This window comes from Phoenix dactylifera, chromosome 4, assembly GCF_009389715.1.
Source record: "Phoenix dactylifera cultivar Barhee BC4 chromosome 4, palm_55x_up_171113_PBpolish2nd_filt_p, whole genome shotgun sequence".
In the NCBI taxonomy this organism is placed as follows: Eukaryota; Viridiplantae; Streptophyta; class Magnoliopsida; order Arecales; family Arecaceae; genus Phoenix; species Phoenix dactylifera.
The window spans coordinates 14,414,666-14,429,509 of record NC_052395.1 but is presented as its reverse complement, the minus strand read 5'-3'; the positions used below and the strand labels follow the sequence as shown (position 1 = coordinate 14,429,509).

General features: G+C 42.1%; 1 pseudogene; it reads right to left on the bottom strand.

Moving 5' to 3' along the window:
* LOC103715830 overlaps window positions 1-14,844 on the bottom strand; it is a 32,629-nt pseudogene that overhangs the window by 6,031 nt on the left and 11,754 nt on the right.

Below are 14,844 nucleotides of genomic sequence, written 5' to 3'. Positions count from 1 at the left end.
TACTTGACTTTATTATTATTGATTAATAAATGGGCATTCTTTTCATTCATATTGTTTATGTGTCTATGAATCGTCCAAGAAATTAATAAGATGATGATACATATTCTCAAGAGTTGAGAATTTGAGCCATGTATCATTGGTGATTAATTTCTAAATGCTCCTGATCAATGGATCATCACGAGGACGGTGATCGATCCGATAAGATTAGTGCATAGATCGCTTTTCTTATGGATGGACGAGACTCGAGTCCACAGTGTAGGGACACTGAAGTGATAGTGCGGGTGCTTGTTAGAAAACAAGGGTACTGAGCGTGACCAAGATAAGAAGTCACTTGGATGTCTATCCACTCGTCAGTGACTTGCTTGATGTTGCAGTAGTGTGACTAGTCCTTTACCTGCGGTGTTTCGGCTATTCACAGTGAGGTTATTGTAATTTGACTGCACGCATACATGGTCTCTAGCCATATGGGTCCTTGTAGTGTAGATTGGCTGCAATAGGTTCACTGTAGGAGTAGGGTATGCACCTACATGGAATCTATCGACCTTGGTAGATAAGGAGTGATCCTATGTGATTTATAACACTGAGTTCGTAAGACCTCGGCCGGGGCAGTATGAACAGTGGAGAAAGAGTTTTCCACTTTCGAACTTAAGTCAAATAAATCTAAACATATAACAGACGACGGGGTTTGACGAGTTATCCATGACCTCCATTCTGTAGGGATCCACGATAGAAGGACCGTATCATATGATAACTGCACCTAGAGGTTCATCATTCCATTCTGCTGGGTTGCCACTACATGCTGCTAGGTGTCACTGGTGGATGATGAGACTCACAGGGACTATCTTGATGATCGATGGTCCCTGGTGAGTTGAGTTGGAATTGTTCCAACCCATTGAAAGGAGTTTTCAATGATATTGTGATAGAGATCGCAATATATCTCACTACCAAACAGAATAGAACCTATAGGGTCACACACATTAGAGGTATTGACCGATCCGATGGTTGAATTGTGATTAGGAATCACAAATAATTAATTTGATTGATAATTGGTTAACCCGCTAAGAGTCAGTGAGTTGAAGAAGGAATAATTGCAATTGGATTGCAATTTAATTTAATTAATTGGACTTAATTACGAGTTCTACTTGGAGTAGGATTCTTAAAGTCCTAATTGGATTAGGATTTCAAATTAAATTAAAGTCCTACTTGGAGTAGGATTTCTAAAGTCGTAATTAGATTATGACTGAAATTGAATAAGTCCTAATTGGGTTAGGAGTTCTTAAGTCCTAATTAATTTTAATCTAATAGATTAAGATGACTCCTAATTGGATTAGGATTGAAGAGTTCAACTGAGTCATGGTTTAATTGAAATCCTAATTAGATTAGGATTTAAAGGGAAAGAAAGATTGGGTTCACTCAATTCTCTTTGGAAGAGAATTAGACCCACCTTGTAAATGGCCCCCATGCCCCACTTAATTGGATTAAGTGAGGCGTGTGTGTGATAGGGAGAAGAGGGAGGGGAGTACCCCTCCCTAGGCTGATTACGTGAAGAAAAAGAGGGAGGGGCTACACCCTTCCTCACACCCAAATTAAAGAAGGATAGGGGCTGCCACCTTAGGTTTTTTTTTTTTTTTATTTTGGTGCCGTGAACCCCTCTCCCTCTTTTGGGTTTTTTCAGCCGCAATGCAAAGAAAAAAAAAAAGAGGATAAACATGAGCTCCTAAAAGTTAGGAGCTCACGCTTAGAGATTTCAAAAGGAGGGCATGTGGGCCCCTTGAACCACCCCTCCTTTGGAAAAACGTGGGATTCTCTCCTCTCCCTTTGAGCCATGAACAGCACCCTCCTTTCTTGGGGTTTCAGCCGCCAACAAAAAAAAAAAAAAAAAAAGGAGGCATTGGCTCTCCTTTCTCCCTTCCTTCTTCCACCAAAATAAAAAGGCTGCAACTTGTTGCTCCCTTTTTATTCTTCTTTCTCCAATCCTTCTTGTTCAAGGGAGAGCAATCAAGGAGTTGTTTGCTGCAAGAAGAAAGAGATTCATCCATTCAAAATCTTCTCTGCAAGGGAGCTAGCACCCCGGAAAGATTCAAAGGCTTCAAACGGTCCTCTGCCTCGTGTGGATACCTGTAGAGGCCGGACGCGTGTGCCGCTTCAAGCGAACCTTCCAACAAATCCACGATCATCATATTTGCGGTGACCATCTATCCGCACAAGGTGAAGATCTAATCTTCCTAATCATATAAAAAGTATTTAATCCTAATCTATCTACGAACGACGGTTTTAAAATACGTTCATGTGATGAACGGGATCTCGCGCATGTCTTCCGCTGCGCGCAGAATTTTTCTGCAATTTTCTGCGGTGTGCGAGGGATACCCACAGTGGTATCAGAGCCAGGTTTCGTAGATTAAGATTAGGATTAAAAGATTGAGGCATAATAGATCTGAAAATTTAAAGATTATGCTTGCTGAATTTTTCTGCATGCAGAATTTTCAGCTTGCTGATTTTTCTACATGCTGATTTTCTATGCTTGGATTAATGATTCTAATGCTTTGATAATATGATTACAAATATTTAGAATCATATCTTGCATGATCAGCAACTCATAAGATAACATAATCTGTTAAATATTCAGATCTGTAAATTATATTTAATGCATGAGATGCGTATGGTGATGATCATGGATGGATCCTTTAATTGTGCTGAAATGTTCTGCAATGTCTGAGATGTTCTATGATGTTATGTGATGGCATGTAAATCAGATTTTCAGATGCCTGCGTGCATCTTATATTGATGTATTAGAGACCTGCGTGTCTCATGTAAAAGGGTTGTAACTATTATTTAATTTTATTTATTTTTAAAGTTATCTGGGATGTAATCTGTGATGTGTTTGCACATCAATGGTTGATCGGTGCATGCCTCTACAAGCACGATTTGCGCGGATCGAGATCAAGGGTTGATTGGAGATGGATCAAGGAGTTGATCGTAATTGGACCAAGGGTGCTCAAGATCGAGTCACGAGTTGAAGATGATCTAAGCAATTGACGTGCATGTGTTTGTACTATGACCCCATCCTGGATCCATGATCATCACCAGTTATTTTGTTATTATGCCTTATTATTTATGTTTATGTCTATGCATAGCGGGTAGATAATTATTTGCATGAGATGTAGATAATTAAATGAAAAAGATCTAAATTAAATCTCCTCGAAAATATTAAGTCTAGCGGTCTTCCATCGTAGTAGAGCTGCTAAGGTCTTTCCGGCGTTGATTTGTCTCGGCTGGATACAGTGGGCAAGTTGCATCGGGGGACTGGACCTCTCTATTAGGCATGAGATGTTGTAGGGATAAAGATGAGGTTGGGCGCCAATAACTGTTAGGTGAGGACCCAATGACGACTTTACTTCTGCGGTTATACGGCGGGTCTGACTTAACTAAGAAATGGAGCCAATAACTGTTAGGTGAGGCTTTCATGACCTAGAGACCGGATAGCGCTGCAATTTGCTTGAGAAGCATTGTACAAGAGTTGTACACTCATCCTTTTATGTATCACCAATAACCGTTAGGTGAGGTGGCATGTAAATTGGTGGGACCGTAGCACCCCACTTGAAACCTAGAGTCGCAGGTTTCCGTTTCTCTACCAGAGGAGTGTAAGAGATTCGAGGAAATAGTGGGAGGTGTTTGTTTTAAAAGGCCCTAAAACAAATAGAGTTCAAGTACAAAATTCTAACTAGAATCTTTACTCTCTGAGGATTATAAAGTCAGCTTCTAGACTCTTAACTCATATCCTATAGAACAACCGTTTGACCAAACCCAATTATAAAGATTGGCTCAGCAAATTTCAAAATAGTTTTGAATTGTGAGAAATTCGGATGTGTTAGACCATGGAATCCCCGTGTTACCAATCCGTCCGATCACTGATCAGCGTAAGACGCATGTTAAGTGGACGAACAATGACAATAAAGTTAGGTGCTGCACAATGGCATCCATGTCCAATGCATTACAATGCCAGCATGAGAACATGAAGACCGCCAGGGACATATTAAATCACCTGCAAGAGTTGTATGGTGATCAGAGTCACGCACTCGGTTTGAAGTGTCCAAGAGGCTCTTCAAAGCCAAGATGCGCGATGGGCAGTCTGTCCATGATCATGATTTGACCATGATAAAGGACTTAGAGAAGCTTGAGAAGCTTGGCATGACTATGCACAAGGAATTGCAAACGGATTTGATCCCGCAATCCCTTCCAGCTTCATATGAATAGTTTATAGTAAACTACCATATGAACAAGGTTGTATGCACTAAAATAGAATTGTTAAATAAATTGGTAACTACCTTAGGACCTTAAAGAGTTCAAAGGGCATCGTTCTTGCTGTCGAGTTGGTTTCTACTTCCAAAAGAGAGTCTACCTGGAAGAAGAAGAAGCCTGCGAAGAAGCAGAAGACCGAGAAAAGGCCAAGCAAGGAAGTTCCAAGAAAAGGCCGAATGCAAGGGAAAGCGTTTCCATTGCATCATGAAATGGCCATTGGAAGATGAACTGTCCTACATGCATGGAAAGCATAAAGAGCAATAAGGGTGACAGACCTTCAGAAAGTATGTCAGATATGCTTAGGATACTTAGGGACTGTTACCTACTGCTAGCAGAAATTTGATTTCTATATTTTGTTTAGCATAGGAAGAGTTTTGTAAAACTACTGTTCTATTTATTTGATAAATAAATGGGTTTCATGTGGTTTTATGACTGACAATCTCTGTCACTTACATATAGATGTATTGGTGAATGTATCTGAGCAAGTAGTGAGTGCCATAGGATCAAGAAGATCTAGAGATGAGATAAACCAGAAGTATTTGTGGCACATCAGACTTGGCCATATAGGAGAAAACAGAATAAACAAATTGGATAAACATGGGCTTTTGGGCTCATTAACTTTCGAGTCATATCCGATTTGTGAATCCTGCCTTCAAGGAAAGATGGCCAAATTATCTTTTGTAGGACACAGGGGAGGTCCACTGAAATACTTACCCTAGTACACATAGATGTGTGGCCCATTCGATGTGCAGGCTAGGGGTTGTAATTTTTACTTCATTTACCGATGATTTCCTTTGGTATGGATATGTGTATGAGACACAAATCTGAAACTTTTGAAAGGTTCAAAAAGTTTAGATATGAAGTAGAAAAACAAACAGAAAAACTCATTAAGGTTCTTCGATCGGATCGAGAAGGTGAACACCTTAATATAGAGTTCCATGATTATCTCAAAGAGAATGGTATAGTTTCATAATGGACCCCTCCTGGTACACCTCAGCTCAACGGAGTGTCAGAGAGGAGGAATCAAACCCTATTGGATATGGTTAGGTCCATGATGAGCTTCACTGATTTACCCTTGTTTCTTTAGAAAGATGCCCTACTTTCAGCAATTTACTTATTGAATAGAGTTCCCGCTAAAGTCCGTTCCTACCACACCATATGAGATATGGCATGGTAAGAAGCCGAGTCTTGGTTATCTCAAGATTTTGGGATGTCCAGCTGAACTCAAGCGACAACAGGTGGACAAGTTAGAGGATAGGACAATTAATGCTCGTTTTATAGGATATCCTAAAGAGTCATTAGGATACGACTTTTCGTCCCAAAGAATCACAAAGTGTTTGTGAGCCTACATGCTATCTTCATGGAAAATAGTTTATCCTTGACAAAGACAGTGAGAGGAAAATTGAGCTCAAAGAGAAAGTCTCTAAAGACAACGAGCCATTGTGCCTATAGAACATATTCATATTAAGCCAATATACGTAGTACCTCCTCCACCTCGTAAATTTAGTAGGATCTCCCGTCCGCCTGAAAGGTACTTAGGTATGCTTACAGAGGATGTAGAGGAAGTGTTCCTCATGGGAGATAGAGATCAAGGTAAAGATCCCAATACCTACAACAAGACGATGTTAGACATCGATTCCGAGCAATAGTTGGAAGCAATGAAGTCAGAGATGGACTCCATGCATTCCAACCAAGTCTGAACCTTAGTAGATTCACCAGAAGGTATAGTACCTATTAGGTGTAAATGGATCTACAAGAGAAAATTAAGTTCGGATGGCTAGGTAGAGACCTATAAGGCAAGGCTAATGGCGAAAGGTTATAGTCAGTGCGAAGGCACTAATTATCAGAATACTTTTTCACCTATAGCCATGCTGAAGTCCATTCGAATATTGCTTGCTATTGCAGCATAATATGATTATGAGATATTGTGATGGTGATCACAAGGTCTGCAAACTGCAGAGGTCCTTCTATAGACTAAAACAAGCATCTCGGAGTTGGAATACTCGTTTCAACTATGTAATCAAATCGTTTGATTTCATCAAGAACGAGGAGGAACCATGTATTTTATAAGAAGGTTAGTGGGAGGGCTATTGCATTCCTCGTATTGTACGTGAATGATATCCTAGGTCAAGGTTTGGTTGTCTAAGAAATTCTCCATGATAGACCTTGGGAAAGTATTCTATATTTTGGAAATTAAGGTCTATAGAGATAGATCTAAGAGGATGCTTGTCCTGTCACAGAATATGTACATAGAGGGAGTGCTGAAGAGCTTCGGCATGGAAACCTCTAAAAGGGGATAATTACCTCTTAGGCATGGGATAAATCTCTCCAAGAAGATGTACCTCAACACATCTGAAGACATTCAGCGGATGAGCAAGATCCCTTATGCTTCGGCTATAGGGAGCCTCATGTATACCATGCTATGTACGTGACTTGATATAGTATATGCTGTGAGTGTCACGAGCATATATCAGTCAAATCCAAGCAAGAAGTGCTGGATAGCTGTGAAGAACAGTCTTAAGTACTTGAGAAGAACTAAGGATATGTTCTTGGTCTTTAGGAGAAGATCAGAGTTGAAGGTAGAAGGATGCACACATATTGATGATAGAAAGTCTATATCAGAATATGTGCAATGGTGGTTTAGTAAATTGGAAGAGTTCCAAACAACCGATCATTGTAGATTCTACCTTAGAAGCTGAATGTTAAACCGTCTCTAAGGGTGCAGTGGAAACCTTTTGGTTTAAGAAGTTTATTGCAGAGTTAGGTGTAATGTCATCAGATGCCATAACACTCTACTGCGATAACAAAGGCACCATAGCACTAGCTAAGGAGCCAAAGGTCTTACCAGAAGTCTAAGCACATGGAGTGGCGGTTTAACCTGATAAGCGACTACCTCGAAAAAAATAAGTAGAGGATCAGAGAGTAGACTCCACAGGAAATGTGGTGGACCAATTCACTAAGCAGCTAAGTCGGCAGAAAACTGAAGCGCATCTTGAGAAGATGGGGCTTAGGTTTATGGTTGTTTGACTTTAGTGCAAGTGAGAGATTGTTAGAAGTATGCCCTAGAAGCCAATTTGGCTGACACATTATTAATTCTGGGACATAATTTTGTACTTGACTTTATTATTATTGATTAATAAATGGGCATTCTTTTCATTCATATTGTTTATGTGTCTATGAATCGTCCAAGAAATTAATAAGATGATGATACATATTGTTTAAGTCGAATAAATCTAAACATATGACAGACGACGGAATTTGACGAGTTATCCATGACCTCCGTTCTGTAGGGATCCACGATAGAAGGACCGTATCATATGATAACTGCACCTAGAGGTTCATCATTCCATTCTGCTGGGTTGCCACTACATGCTGCTAGGTGTTACTGGTGGATGGTGAGACTCACAGGGACTATCTTGATGATCGATGGTCCCTGGTGAGTTGAGTTGGAATTGTTCCAACTCATTGAAAGGAGTTTTCAATAATATTGTGATAGAGATCGCAATATATCTCACTACCAAACAGAATAGAACCTATGGGGTCACACACATTAGAGGTATTGACCGATCCGATGGTTGAATTGTGATTAGGAATCACAAATAATTAATTTGATTGATAATTGGTTAACCCGCTAAGAGTTAGTGAGTTAAAGAAGGAATAATTGCAATTGGATTGCAATTTAATTTAATTAATTGAATTTAATTAATTGGACTTAATTACGAGTTCTACTTGGAGTAGGATTCTTAAAATCCTAATTGGATTAGGATTTCAAATTAAATTAAAGTCCTACTTGGAGTAGGATTTCTAAAGTCGTAATTAGATTATGACTGAAATTGAATAAGTCCTAATTGGGTTAGGAGTTCTTAAGTCCTAATTAATTTTAATCTAATAGATTAAGATGACTCCTAATTGGATTAGGATTGAAGAGTTCAATTGAGTCATGGTTTAATTGAAATCCTAATTAGATTAGGATTTAAAGGGAAAGAAAGATTGGGTTCACTCAATCCTCTTTGGAAGAGAATTAGACCCACCTTGTAAATGGCCCCCATGCCCCACTTAATTGGATTAAGTGAGGCGTGTGTGTGATAGGGAGAAGAGGGAGGGGCGTACCCCTCCCTAGGCTGATTACGTGAAGAAAAAGAGGGAGGGGCTACACCCTTCCTCTTGCCTTATAGGATAAGGTTGGAGCTCCTAAATTTTAGGAGCTCCACACCCAAATTAAAGAAGGATAGGGGCTGCCACCTTAGGTTTTTTTTTTTTTTTTCCTTTTGGTGCCGTGAACCCCTCTCCCTCTTTTGGGTTTTTTCAGCCGCAATGCAAAGAAAAAGAAAAAAAAAGAGGATAAACATGAGCTCCTAAAAGTTAGGAGCTCACGCTTAGAGATTTCAAAAGGAGGGCATGCGGGCCCCTTGAACCACCCCTCCTTTGGAAAAACGTGGGATTCTCTCCTCTCCCTTTGAGCCGTGAACAGCACCCTCCTTTCTTGGGGTTTCAGCCGCCAACAAAAAAAAAAAAAAAAAAAAGGAGGCGTTGGCTCTCCTTTCTCCCTTTCTTCTTCCACCAAAATAAAAAGGCTGCAACTTGTTGCTCCCTTTTTATTCTTCTTTCTCCAATCCTTCTTGTTCAAGGGAGAGCAATCAAGGAGTTGTTTGCTGCAAGAAGAAAGAGATTCATCCATCCAAAGTCTTCTCTGCAAGGGAGCTAGCACCCCGGGAAGATTCAAAGGCTTCAAACGGTCCTCTGCCTTGTGTGGATACCCGTAGAGGCCGGACGCGTGTGCGGCTTCAAGCGAACCTTCCAACAAATCCACGATCATCATATTTGCGGTGACCATCTACCCGCACAAGGTGAAGATCTAATCTTCCTAATCATATAAAAAGTATTTAATCCTAATCTATCTACGAACGACGGTTTTAAAATACGTTCATGTGATGAACGGGATCTCGCGCATGTCTTCCGCTGCGCGCAGAATTTTTCTGAAATTTTCTGCGGTGTGCGAGGGATACCCAACAGCTGGATGGTGGATCTTTATCTTGAGCCGTAGGAGAGCTTCGCAACAAGAGTTGCTAGTGCTTGTACTGAAGATATCACCAATCTGAAGACGATCTCGATGAGCTGGGCAATCTTTTTCTTTAGTTGTATGAGACGTCTTTTTGTCTCATCATCATCCATCAAGAAAGAACTAGCAGCCATACAGGCCTTTGTCCTTCGATGTACTTGAAGCACAGTCTTTCTCCTAATTGCTTGTATTGCTCATGCATCTGAACCATGAACAAAAGGCCCCACAGATATAGAGGACCGGAGCTCTAATACCAATTTGATCCAATCGGAGAGAAGATTTTATTCAACCCGCTTAACTCGAATCTCTCCAAAAATAACTAGAATAAGATAGAAAAATCTCGAAAGTAGAGCTTTAAGTCTTTTTTTCATTAATAATTAAAAAAATGAGATATATAGGCTCTATTTATAATGTGAGGTCTATCCTAACACAATTTAGATCGGATTTCTCTTCTTAAACCTAATAAGACTCTCTTTTCTAAAATAGATATTACTAGTGATTTTTTTTAGAAAAAACTAAAAATATTGAAAAGGTAGATCTCGACTCCTATATCAACTCTGTCTTCAATCGCTTCACACAATTGTTCTTGGATAGAGAGCTACATCCGATCAAAATCTTATCTAAAAAAGAAACTTTCAGTTTGACCAGCTTATTTCAGGGTTTAAATGGTGAAATTTTGTCCCAATCCAACCTCCTAGTTGTAGATCTCGAAAAGATACCTAATTTTAAAAAAAAATATTACCACAAACGGATATCATATGACCAAGTTATGGCCTCCAGAAGTTTGGCATGCGACTCAACTTTCCAATGTAGCGAATCTTGCTCTTAGACCCTCTCCATCTCTACTCCTAGTGGCCAAAATGGTCCATATCTAATGGAGACATCAGAGCCCCTCATTCAAATGATGGAGTCAATTAGTTACTTTTATTATTGGTTGAGTCACTTTGGTTAGTTGCTTTTATTATTAGTCGAGTCGATTTGGTCATGTGCTTTTGTTTTAGTCAAATCAATTGGGTTAACTGTTAAGTCATGCGATTGGATCGAGTGATTGGATCGATTTGGTATGTAATCAATCGGTTGACTTAGTCAATTGATTGAGGATCCAATTTTGGTATGTCGTCAATTGTTTGACCTGATGTAAGGCCTATATAAAGGCCACCCCTCATGAATTAGAGAAATTGATGATTGAATAAAAAATTCTAGCCTCTTTTCTGCTTCTTCTTTCTCCTCCTCTTCTCTTCTTCCTGTGTCTCTATAATCTCTTCTTCCTCCTCCTTCCCTTCTTCCTCTTTCCCTCTCCTTCCTGCAGTGACTCGCCATCAGCTTAGTATTAGAGCAGCCCGGCTTTGCCCTTGCTGCCAAAGCCACGATCCAGTTTCTGTTCTCCTCTCTCTCTCGGTTTTCACCAGGTCCCTCTCTCTTGGATCTCACCAGAGAAAAAAAGGGAAAACCCTCTCGATAGTTTCTTCCGGTTGAAGAACGATTCCCCTCTTCTTCCAAACCGAAATTCAAGCCATCGCGCCGACCCCAAGGAAGGAGAAAGCCCTGAGACAATTCGGCCCCCTGCCATGTGTTCCCGTGCATCCCCGGTCGCTAATCTCATCCAGATCCGCAAAGAGGAACGTCACTGCCCTCCGCCCTCCATCGTCTGACCGCTGCGTGCCACCCGCGGCTCCGCGCTTGGCCATCACCACCGGAAGTCGCCGCAACCCCCCGACAGCACCACCGTGACTGGACTTCAGAAGAGATCGCCGCCTATGCCCGTGACCAGCCGCCACCGTCGCCGCAGGCCACGGAGCCTAGGCCGTGACGTCCGCCACCGCGAAGTACGGGATGCCCTCCCGAATCCGTCGGGAGGTTGAATAAAGTCGGCATTAACGGGTAAGTGTCAGACCCGTTAGCCCAAAACTTGATAGTCCGGGTCCAAAAAAAAAGATATGTGACCGCACATGTCTGTTAAAAAAAAAAAACAATGCACGTGAGCTGCACGTGCTGGCGGTAACTGGTATCGGAGCGGGTTGCGCCCGATAACCCAAACCTTTAAAGATTCACAAAAAAAGGAGGAAAAAATGCACGTGACTTGCACGTGACAAAAAAAACACTACCTACCTGTTCATCTTCTCTGCGACCGCCCCCCCCCCCGCCACCGTCGTCGCTGCGCCGTCTCGACCGCCTCATCGCCGTCGGAGCCTCACCGGCCGAGTCGCCGCCGGAAGACCACTGCTGCCTTGATCTTCCCGATCGCCGCCTCCTTCGAGTGCTGCTTCTTCCGAGCCCAAGCACCACCTTTAGCCGCCGGCTCTCCGCCACCGAGCATCCCACCTGACGCCGCCGTCTCGCCTCGCAGCGCCGCCTCCGCATCGCGCCAACTCCTCCAGACTCCCCACCTGTTCATCTTCCCCGTGGCTTCCCCCGCCACGACCGTGACCGCCGCCGTGCCACCTAGTAGCAACGCCGCGCCGCCCGAGTTCCACCACCCGAGCGCCACCTCCCTCTCCTCTGACGTCGCCGCCCACCTCCCTCTGTCGCCGCCCACCAGCTGACGCTGCCGACCGCCTCGCACAACGCCCCCATCTTTCTCACCGCCGGCCGCCCCTATTCTTCCCTTTGTCGTTTCCCCCACCCTCCTATTCACACCTATCCGCCACCACAAACCATTTTCCCCTCTCCAACTCCGTTCACACCTCCACTCCCTCATCCCTATCTCCCTTCTCGGTCGCACCCCTTTTCTTCTGCACCCCGGTGAACCGCCATCTCGAGCGACTTTCCCTCCCATCAGACTCCCTGCTTTTCCCTCTTTCTATCCCACAGCCCACCCAGGCCTTCGGGCCCAGCACACTAGAGCACCTCCCACTGCTTTCTAACCCGTGGCCCACCAAGGCCCTCGGGTCCAGCACACTAGCACCCCCCTCCTTTTTTTAATCAAAAGGCCCAGTCATTAGGTCCACCAAGCCACAGCAATCAGGCACCAACGAATTGGTGAAGTCAGGTCCAATTCTACAAAGAACAGCCGCATTGCTGTGATCCAATCCGAGTTGGCACCAATTGCAGAGCCCATCAGCTGCAACAGCACCACCTTCATCGTGCCTGCAGAAATATTTCCGACCAGATCTGCACTCGACGAGGTGGAGTTTTTTTCCACCTGAGAGAAGTCAATGAGGACATCAGAGCCCCTCATTCAGATAATAGAGTCAATTAGTTGCTTTTATTATTGGTCGAGTTAATTTGGTTAGTTGCTTTTGTTATTGGTTAATTCAATTTGGTCATTTGCTTTTGTTTTAGCCAAGTCAATTGGGTTAGCTGTTTAGTCGTGTAATTGGGTCAAGTGATTGGATCGATTTTGGTATGTAATCAATCATTGACTTAGTCAATGGATTAAGGATCCAATTTTGGTGTGTCGTCAATTGTTTAATCTGATGTAAGACCTATATAAAGGCCACCCCTCTCATGAATTAGAAAAATTGATGATTGAATAAAAAAACCCTAGCCTCTTTCTTCTTCTTCTCTTCTTCCTGTGTCTCTATAACCTCTTCCTCCTCCTTCCCTTCTTCTTTCTCTTTCCCTCTTTTCCCTGCAGTGGTCCGCCATCAATATTGAGTTTGAGGATCCTCCTAAATCAGATTTTTTTTTCCTAGATCAGGATATTTCAGCAATTTTCCAATGTTGAACTTTTATGGTAGCCAATCAATGGTGTCTCACCTAGAAAAGAGTACAGCTCCATGAAACTTCGAGCAATGCTCGAGAGAACTTGGAGTCATAGCTCTATAAATACCAAGCAATGCTCGAGAGAATGGAACGGAATCCCAGCTCCTGGATATGGAGCCATAGCTCTTGGATATGGAGTTGTAGCTCCTGAATATGTAGTCACAACTCCTAAATGTGGAGTCACATCTCATGGACATTGAGCAACACTCGAGAAGAATGGAGTCACAGCTCATGGATATCAAGCAACACTCAAGAAGAATTAGAGTCACATCTCCTGGATATCGAGCAATGCTCGTGAAAAATGGAGTCACAACTCCTGGATATCGAGCAATGCTCTAGAAAAATAGAGTCACAGCTCCTAGATATGGAGTCACAGCTCCTGGATAGTAAGCAATGCTCGAGGGCAATGGAATCACAGCTCCAGAGATTAACAGCACAACCCTATGAATATTGAGCACCATCGAAAGAAAAAAGAGAAGTCACAGCTCAATTCACAAACAAGTGTGCAGGCTCGTAGTGGGGAAAAAGGCTCACCTCTGAAAATGGAAAGGTGGAGAGAATGTGCGGCAGATCAAAAAGTTAATGTGGGAGCAGTCTGCTCTGAATTCCCTCATCATTGGGATATTTATACCAACAAGATGGCTGTTTCCTCCCTCTGTCAGCTAGGATGAGGCAGCGTGAAGTGGGGAAGGAGTTCCAGAGGATGTTGGAAGCTGCTGGAGAAGTTTTTGGGCCAGTGGGGTTTGTGATAGATATGGCTCACAGCTCGGATCTTGAGATAAGAGAGGAAGGAAAAAGAAAACATGTGAAACACGAGTTGTTTGTCTCTGCCCATTCTTGTGCATGTAGATTTTAGACTTGGATGGAAAGCAACATAAACTGACTCATACTGAATCAAGATAAGTCATTTATATTGGCTTACAGTAAGTAGATGGTGACTAACAAAGTCAACAGCCAACTAGAAATGCGTTTGGCTTATCAATTTAAATTAGTTTGCAAACAAAACAGCCATGCCATGATAGGCCCCTGCAGCACCATTCTAAGAGTAGTAGAATTGGAATCACGTCAAACCTCTACACATCAATCATTTAAAAACAAAAAAAAAAAAAAATCTTGACATGTTTTCTATCTGAACATGCAAGCTCAGCACAGAACCATGGCCTATCTCTTCAAAAATTCCAGATCAAACTTCCCTGAGATAAATGTTGTGATTAGTGTCTGTATAACACATACAAGCCAGCTCCCAATTTTTATAGACACGAGTGTAAATAGTCCAATCTAATTGTGAGCACAATAATATTTTACTGTGAACCCCAATTAATTTATACCAGCTGCAACGCCCCTAACTCATTGCCCAATTTGCTTGTTGCTTCGCCTCCTTATATATGTTTGTTTCACATTCAGTCCAATCTAAATTAGCTCTTACTTAATGAGATTGGTAAGTTCCATTGATAGACTTGCAAGGTTACATGCACAAACATGTCGATGTCCAAGCTGAGCAAATCTCAAATTGTAAAAGCATGATGTATTACATTCCATACATATCATTCACACGAGAATGATAATTATGTGTCCGGCATGAAACTTTGCACTAACTGTGGTAGACCAACCTCTATTTGTTAATACATGGAACTGACTTGTGGCATAGGCCTGGTTACTATATTTACATTAAAGGATCTTAAACGTTCCCAAACAAGGACAAGTATTTAGTCATTAGCTATCACTACGTCATCAGATAATTTTTTGTTCTCTCTCTTGGTTTGGGCCCTTTATGCCAAATA